This window comes from Cibotium barometz, chromosome 18 (assembly GCF_041138505.1).
Source record: "Cibotium barometz isolate CiBa-2024 chromosome 18, ASM4113850v1, whole genome shotgun sequence".
Lineage (NCBI taxonomy): Eukaryota > Viridiplantae > Streptophyta > Polypodiopsida > Cyatheales > Cibotiaceae > Cibotium > Cibotium barometz.
Genome location: NC_141063.1, coordinates 10018363 through 10026253, shown reverse-complemented (window position 1 = coordinate 10026253; position 7891 = coordinate 10018363). Strand labels below are relative to the sequence as shown.

Genomic DNA, 7891 nt, shown 5'->3' with positions numbered 1-7891 from the left:
CAGAAGCCAAAGCCCTCCCGACTTCCTTATGCATAAATAAGGTCTATGTTATCCTTATATTTAAGCTTGATTTACAAACCTATCCTACAAGGTAAATCAACCTAACTCTTTATGTATGCGAATGCTCATAAATGAAATATTCATAACCACATTTAAGTAATACTTAAATAACTCTTCTTAGTCTTACAATTACTTATAACCTAAAGCTAGGCGATTCCCCATAACTTAATTACTGGTGCTCGATTCATTATTTAGAATGTTTTATTACCTACCAGCAAGAGGGAATTATTATGCTATTTCATGCATGCTATATACTCATGGATATATACTAAAGCTTGGGCAAATCTGAGAAGGATACAGGGGAGAGGATGATTTCCAACTCACAGTACTGTTATTGCCTGCTTTCGGCCTCTTTTAGAAACACATTCACAAGAGACTACCTTAGTAAGCTATAATCACCATGGGTATCTTTCCAATGGTCGAGCTCATAACCCTCAATGTCTCCAAGATCCACAAGAGACTACCTATGTAACATGGGGATCTTTCCAATGGCCGAGCTCATAGCCCTCAAGGTCTCCAAGCTCCACACCTCCTTGGAGAGGAATTTATGTCAGCATCTCCCACCATGAGCATTATCACATTATCGTGTTGTCATGTTAGAATATGGGTACTCATCCCTCCTTTCTTGCCTCAAAACACTCATTCAATCTCACTATCATGCATTAGAGAAGAAGATTAGAGAAAGGATTAGTACAAGAGAAAGACTCTATTGCACAATGGAGAGTATGTTATATTGTAAGAGAAATTTGACTTATATACAAGACAATAATTATTCTCACACATTTAAACTATGGTCGATCAGGCAACCAAGATTCATAAGTGGTTGATTGCTTGTACAATGCTTAAGCTCATATTTATAGATTTGGAAACAGTTGCTTCATAAATTGATCATACATGCTTATGGTGTCTGTATGTTCAATGTAGAATTATAGTGACAATTATTATCAACCGCAAAATGGACTAGCATTCTCCCCTTCATGATGTTGTGACTGCATCCTTGTGATTGAGTAGAAGACTTTGTTGTGGGGAGAATCGAGATGTAAATAGAATTCTCTAAATACTCAAGTTGTGGAAGTGGGAGCTACATGCTTGATTGAGGGGGAAATTGCACCCAGCATTGGTCTCTTGTGTGGTACCTTCTACTCTATTTCTTGTTGCACATTTATTTCATGCATACTTTAGTTAATTTGTATTCAATTGAATGGTCATATTCTTTGTATTATTTGAGTTTTGTATTACTCTTCATCAAGTATTTAAAGATCATGTAACACATTCTCAACATCCAACTTGTCAAATTTGGTGCATTTGGGCAAGTTACGGCGGGGATCGACGGTTAGAGGCCTTTTTCGATCTCCTTTGACCTTAAAAGCAAAAGCAAATCTAAGTCTACAACTCTGAAGCCATTAAGAGAAGATTATTCTTGGTTTGGCTATAACTTATAGACTATTGATCAGAACCAACCAAGGTTTTGCATAGACGTGGTCCATGCCACATAGGACCCTCTATAAACAACTTACATTCTGGATCAATGTAACCCAGTTTGGTTGTGGACCAGATTCAAAAACTAGCCAGGTTTCCATGCCTGCTTCTAATTCCTTCGCCTTGGACCCATATCAAATTGTAAGCATACACGTGTTCATGACACCTTAAAGCACATACACACCACATTTGGTCCTAATCTGACATAGTTGGGTTACTATTTACTTTTAGCATTTCTTGCTAGCATTAGCAAATATTCATGAAAAAGTTGGGTTGATAATGTGCATGGCACTCCAAGAAGCCCACCTATCAAGTTTGAGTTAAAAGCCTTTTGTAGATTCTTTTTGGGAAAAAAGATAAAAAAAATTCTAAGTCTAGAATTGAGAAAAACCTTAGAGAATGTTAGAAATGCACCAAAATATCATGTGACATTGGGGACATGAGCATATGGTTCATTAGGTTTATAGCCAACTTGGTGAGAACACTTCAAGTGTGAACTACCTCTTCGTTAGAGTTACAAGATAGGGCTTGGTGCCTATAAAAGGGTATTGTACGTGGTGGTTCATTGATCTCAATCATAATACAATCATCTTGTATTTTTCCAAATTTTTCTTCATTGTGTGCTCAAGCTTCCTCTTCAGTCTTTTCTTCACACTCCTCAATCATGGAGAGATTTCATCCTCCATATTTTGGCTAATCATATGTTTAGTGATTCTAAACTCATGTTAACTCAGTTCTCTAGTTGTCTCTTGAAGCTTTTTTGAAGAAGATTTGTGAAAGGGCTTCAATTTTACACACCAGGTCGTCCTGTTTTCTATAGTGCAAAATGTTAATTACCTCTATTAGTCAGTGATTAATCAACATTAATCCTATTATTTATGGACCATTGAGGGTTCAAACCTACCATTGGGAACTTGCTACAACTTGCCAAAGCTTCATCTCGAAAAAGTCCCTTGATTTTCCCCCAACGGTGCTCTACTATTGAGGGTTCAACGCTACCATTAGGGATTTGCTACATCTTGCCAAAGCTTCATCTTGAAAAGGCCCCTTCATTTTCCCCTCCGGCAATGTTCTATAGATCAGGGTATCCTCTACACAGTTATCAAAAAATTGCTTTCACTAATACCTTGATTAGTACTAATCATTAGAGGTTTTTAGGGCCATTAATGGGTCATATATCACATTCAAGTGTTGTTAAACCTATGTAAAGCATTAAATCAAAATTTTTCCTTGATTTGAGTGATCAATTTGTTGATCCAAGACTGGGTATAAATCTCTATAAGCATTGTTCAGAACAATGGGATTTTTGAGCTTGAATGCTTCATGTAACTCATCTAACATGCTCATAAATCAATTGTACAAGGGCAAGACACTGGCCATTGATAAGGCTAAGACTCGCTTAAGCAGATTTAATGCATTATCATCTGAAAGGGAAATGCATCATCATCATGTTAGGCTTCATGAACACATTGATAAAATGGTTTGTCTTTGCCTACATCCATTTCATTACACAATGAAATCAAGGATGAAGAAGACCGAGAGCTACATCTAGATCAGGATCTACATTGACATCAAGAAGCTCTTCATCCACCTTTTAGTCATTGAGGGGGATTCTCCGTTTATTTCTAATTTAGTTTATATGTTGAGTCAAGGGTTCTCTTTGAGGATTTTAGATTTTTTCAAGGTTTTTCTTAATGTTTTTTGGGTTTTTTAACATGATAGGGGTGCTTAGCAACACTCCAAGTCATGATCTTTAACATGATAGGGGTGCTTAGAAACGGAGAATTTTCGAGAGCTTTTCAACGCGAGCTTTTGAGAGGATCTAGCGAGCTTTTGAGGAAGGCCTCATGTTTATCTTCCAAATATTTAAGTAGAATATCTCAATTCAAGAAACATTATTTAACACCATGGCACCTTTGAAGCGAAAATATTTTTGCATATTGAAAAAACATGGCAATGGCAATTGAACATCTAGATCTAAATAATCAAAAACCTAATAACAAGGCTTATGTTATCCCAAAACAATATGCAACTATAAGTTTCACAATAGCAACTCTACATTATCCAAAAAACTATGCAAACATAAGTGCTAAAATTATCCAACCATAAGCGGAAGTGTCATGAGTAGATTTTCTCTTTTCCACCAGGCACAAAATCATGGATAGGCCCTTGGACGCGATAGAGTCATGATCCAAGAGCCATATCATGGATAGGTCCATGGACAGGAGAGAACCTCCCTCACATTATGATTGGGTATCTTTGGCTGGTGTATAAACATGTTTTAATTTTCATGAAGCCCCAAAACTCGCATAAATCTATATAAATGTGGTTGCATGCCACATAAGACTTTTTCCCTTGTACACACTTCTGAAAATCTGGGCATGTACACCAAGGTTGAGACTGTATATGTACTTCATAAGACTTCCTATCTAGTCCGTTTTCTTCTATCTTATATATCTCATACTCATACTAATTAACAACCTTTTTCAATCAGTACTACTCAGTACATTGTTAATCCGAAATCTATTCTCTTTTCTACTTTTCTTGAAATGCATGTTCACCATTTCATGTAAACTCCACTTCTCCCAATTGATTCCATGCCCATCTTGTTGAATTCATTTGCAGGAGTCTTTGATGCAACACTCGCAATACCTTCCCACGTGCCTTCATCTATGATGTTTGATGTTTCCATCCCAAGATGCGTAACATTTCAAGAGCTATGCTATTTCTTGTGCATAACCTAAATCTAGCATTGACCAATGTATTTACCTCTTCCTGAGTCAATTTTGTGTCCTCCTCAATGGGACAAATAGAAGGTAAAATTGGTATGGGTGAGATATTGATATCTCGGTGCCAATAGTGTACTACATCATCGGGGAAAAACCACCTGAATTGTGCCTCTTGCCTCCTGGTCCTAGGTGATACTATTGCACCTATTCTTTGACGATGGTGGATAGAACACGCCCTTTGGGTTTCCACCTTCTACTCCGATGTAAGCTCGTCCTCATTTGCGTACCACACAAATGCTAGCTAACAATCATGTTAGTTGCTTTTGTGGCTCACAATGAGTAGCATTCTACTTGGATCTATTATAACCCACATAGATCCCCAAATTAATTCTTATATAGAAGTGCTTGATGTGGAGGGAAGCAAGGAGAGGGAGAGATAATTGCAACACAGTAGATGTGAACTCAGAATCCATTAGAGAAAATACACACACACACACAAAATAGGATCAATGTAAGGAGAACATTCTAGATTGAAGAACAGGATGAGGTTGAACTACTCTTGGTCACTAATGTAGTGACATAGAATAACAAAGTCTTGATTTTAGTGGACAAAGGATGATAGAATTGGCTTACAGTTCTTGGGTATTTGGAGCCTCATGTGTGTGTGAACCTCCTCTTATAGCCATTTTGTGTGTGTGTGTGTGTGTGTGAAAGCAGTTATGTCATATGTTTAGCAATGTGTCAATGTGAGGAGCACATGGACACATTGTAGATTTAAAAATAGGATCAATGTGAGGAGCACATTGTAGATTTAAAAATAGGATGAGCTTAAGCTACTCTTGGCTACTAATGTAGTAACATATAATAACAAAGTCTTGATTTAGGATGGAAAATTCGAAGCCTCGTGTGTGTGAAATAACCCTTAGATGTCTCAGTGTGTTGTTGTGTGTGAACAACCTCTCATAGTCATTTTATGTGTGAGTGTGGTAAGTAGTGATGTCATATGCTTAGCCATGTGTGATTGCCCCAATGTATGTGATGCGTCAAGGATAAAGCTTTTAAGCCTATAGAAGGCACTGTACTCTTTGAAGCTCATATAACATCATCAATAGAAGATATTATTGAGTCGTGCTATAACTCTTTCTCTCTCTCTCTCCATGTGTGTCTCTGCACCACCACACAACATGGATATCTTTCATCCTCCAAAGCAGCTTTCCCTTAAACTGACAAATGCAGCCAAGTTGATGACAAATGTGATGTCCACAATCTCCTATAGATTTTTCCTTCAAATGCATGTGAGAAAGCACCTGCCATTGATGAGAATCCTCCTCTAAAAGCTCTAATTAAAACCTCTCATTGAGAACATCCTTGACCAATTCCTCTCAAGATCCAGAAGCTGCAGAATCTGCTCAAATGACTCTACTCAAATGGATGAATCAGCAAAGATTCTGACCATCCACAATCGTGTCAACCACATGGAATGTTGGAAACAAAAATTTTGCAACCTTGGGTCAAACTAACACAAATCTAACTTCCCCGAATTTGGATAAGTCCAAATGCCACTTCCTTATCCAAACAATCACCACATCGAGAGAATGCTGAGAAAGAAAAACATATTCTAGCGAATCCTACGCTATAATAGCAACTGTAGATCTAGTACTGTTGTGAGAGTGTTAACAGATAGAGAATCACAAGGGAAGGCTTATGCAAACACAAACAGACACATAAGTATCTACTCCAATCAAATGTGCATCCCCAAGAAATCAAGTTCAATAAACAAACAAAACAATGTACGACGACTCCCTCAGATATACAAAATGCTCAACAAACGACAAATGCAGCCAAGTTGATGACAAATGTGATGTCCACAATCTCCTATAGATTTTTCCTTCAAATGCATGCTTGGCCCTTGCTCTGGCTGCTCGATTGCTATGTAAGGCTGAATATCTCGTGATTATTACATCTGAACTGCCCGCAGTTGAAAGATTGACAGGCATCTCCTTGACCCAATTTGTATCTGCCTCAACATCCCTCTTTCCATTGAACTTGGGGGGCCACTCCTCATGTTGCATGTGAGAGGAGGTTGGGATCCCTACCACCCTAGTCATGCAGGCAACATACATGGGACAAACTAACACAAAATCGAACTTTCTTCAAACCCGGATGTGCTCTGTTGACTCTACGGGCTGCTTCCCTAGCCAAACAATCAACACACACACACACACATGGAATGGTGGGAACTTGCTAGGGTTTAAGCAATTGTAGACCAACAGAGTCTAAAGAGAGAATGGCAATGGAAGACTTACGCAAACACACACACACACACACACACACACACACACAAGTATCTCCTCCAATATGGTGTCAAGCCAAGCTCAAGTTTACAACACACAATTTCAACGAGTGTATGGGTAAAAAAATGATCAACAAACAGAGAGATGCCCCATGCTCATGTCCTTTGATTCCCTCGCAATTTCAATTTCGCCTTCAGCTGCAGGCTTGGCCCTTGCTCTGACTGCTGCTTCCCCCATATGACAGTGTGTGCCATCCACCTCCTGATATTGAGAAGCTTCAAATGAGTGGAGAGATCTCACAGCCAATGAAGTGTGGGGCTAACTAACTAAGCAAGAAGGAGAACCTGGGGGGGGACCAGGGATGAATCTGCCATGTGTGGTTGTGGTGGAAACCGATGATCCAAAGCCTCCTCCTTTACCCTGTAAGGAGAGCAAGAGAGGAATGTCAGGAAGAGAGAACACCATCCGGGGCAAAATCAAGAGCAGCAATGGTTCAGAACAAAGGTCCATGGAGTCCCCTGCGCAGTCCAGTGCTGCTAGCCGAGGTGGCTGTCCGTAACTGGCAGTAGGCAGATATGAGCAGGTAGGAAGTGTAAGATCACAGAACTCTAGACTAGAAAGGCAGAGGGCTATTCATTCATGCACACTGGCTCCTCCAGATCCCATGACGGATGCGTAATCCAACAGTGCTGGGGCTGGGGCTCATGTCGCCTTTTGCCTCAACGACAGCAGCAGCATGGAAAGGGTGGTCTGTCTCCTTCTCCGTCGTGTAGGGTATGCAAACAGCTGGTCTGTCTCCTTCTCCGTCGTGTAGGGTATGCAAACACAGCCGGTAGCCCAAATGAAATCATCAGAGCCCCGCCATGGCCTGCGGGCGCCGCGAGGTTTCGTGGTTTGGAGTTTGGTTTTGGGTGGGGGCCGCGCGAACGCGAGCCCCCGCTACCACAAATTATGACGTGCACTCTCCCCGTTGGGGAGATGCTAGGGTGCAGCCCGTCCGGCAGTGCAATGGAGAGGCCGACCCTAGGCCATCGGCCTTCCTGATCACCGATTGACCCCGCCCAGGTAAGTATACCGTCCAGCCGCGCGTGGGCGCTCTTTAGTAGGCGCCTCTCAACCAGCCACGCCAACCTATTATGGGACCTTTCCCACGACACGCGTCTGGACCACCCTCAAAAAGAGTCGTAGGCTTGGAATAAGCTAAGCTCTCTCTACTACAAGTATCTACACTTCCATACTCTACTACATGGTGTAGGTAATCACCTGTACTGCTGTTATATGAGCCTCAAAGAGTACACTGCCTTTTATAGGCTTATCTTCTTTCACACA

General features: G+C 40.5%; 1 long non-coding RNA gene and 1 other non-coding gene across 2 annotated transcripts; both read right to left on the bottom strand.

Moving 5' to 3' along the window:
• Nucleotides 1-6036: 6036 nt before the first annotated feature.
• On the bottom strand, nt 6037-7617 carry LOC147628915 (uncharacterized). The gene is made up of 2 exons (XR_015267852.1): nt 6907-7617; nt 6037-6823 (listed from the first exon to the last, which is right to left on the bottom strand). It is a non-coding gene; the product is annotated as an uncharacterized LOC147628915 (long non-coding RNA).
• On the bottom strand, nt 7474-7635 carry LOC147628914 (U1 spliceosomal RNA). The gene has a single exon (XR_015268020.1). It is a non-coding gene; the product is annotated as a U1 spliceosomal RNA (small nuclear RNA).
• Nucleotides 7636-7891: the final 256 nt, after the last annotated feature.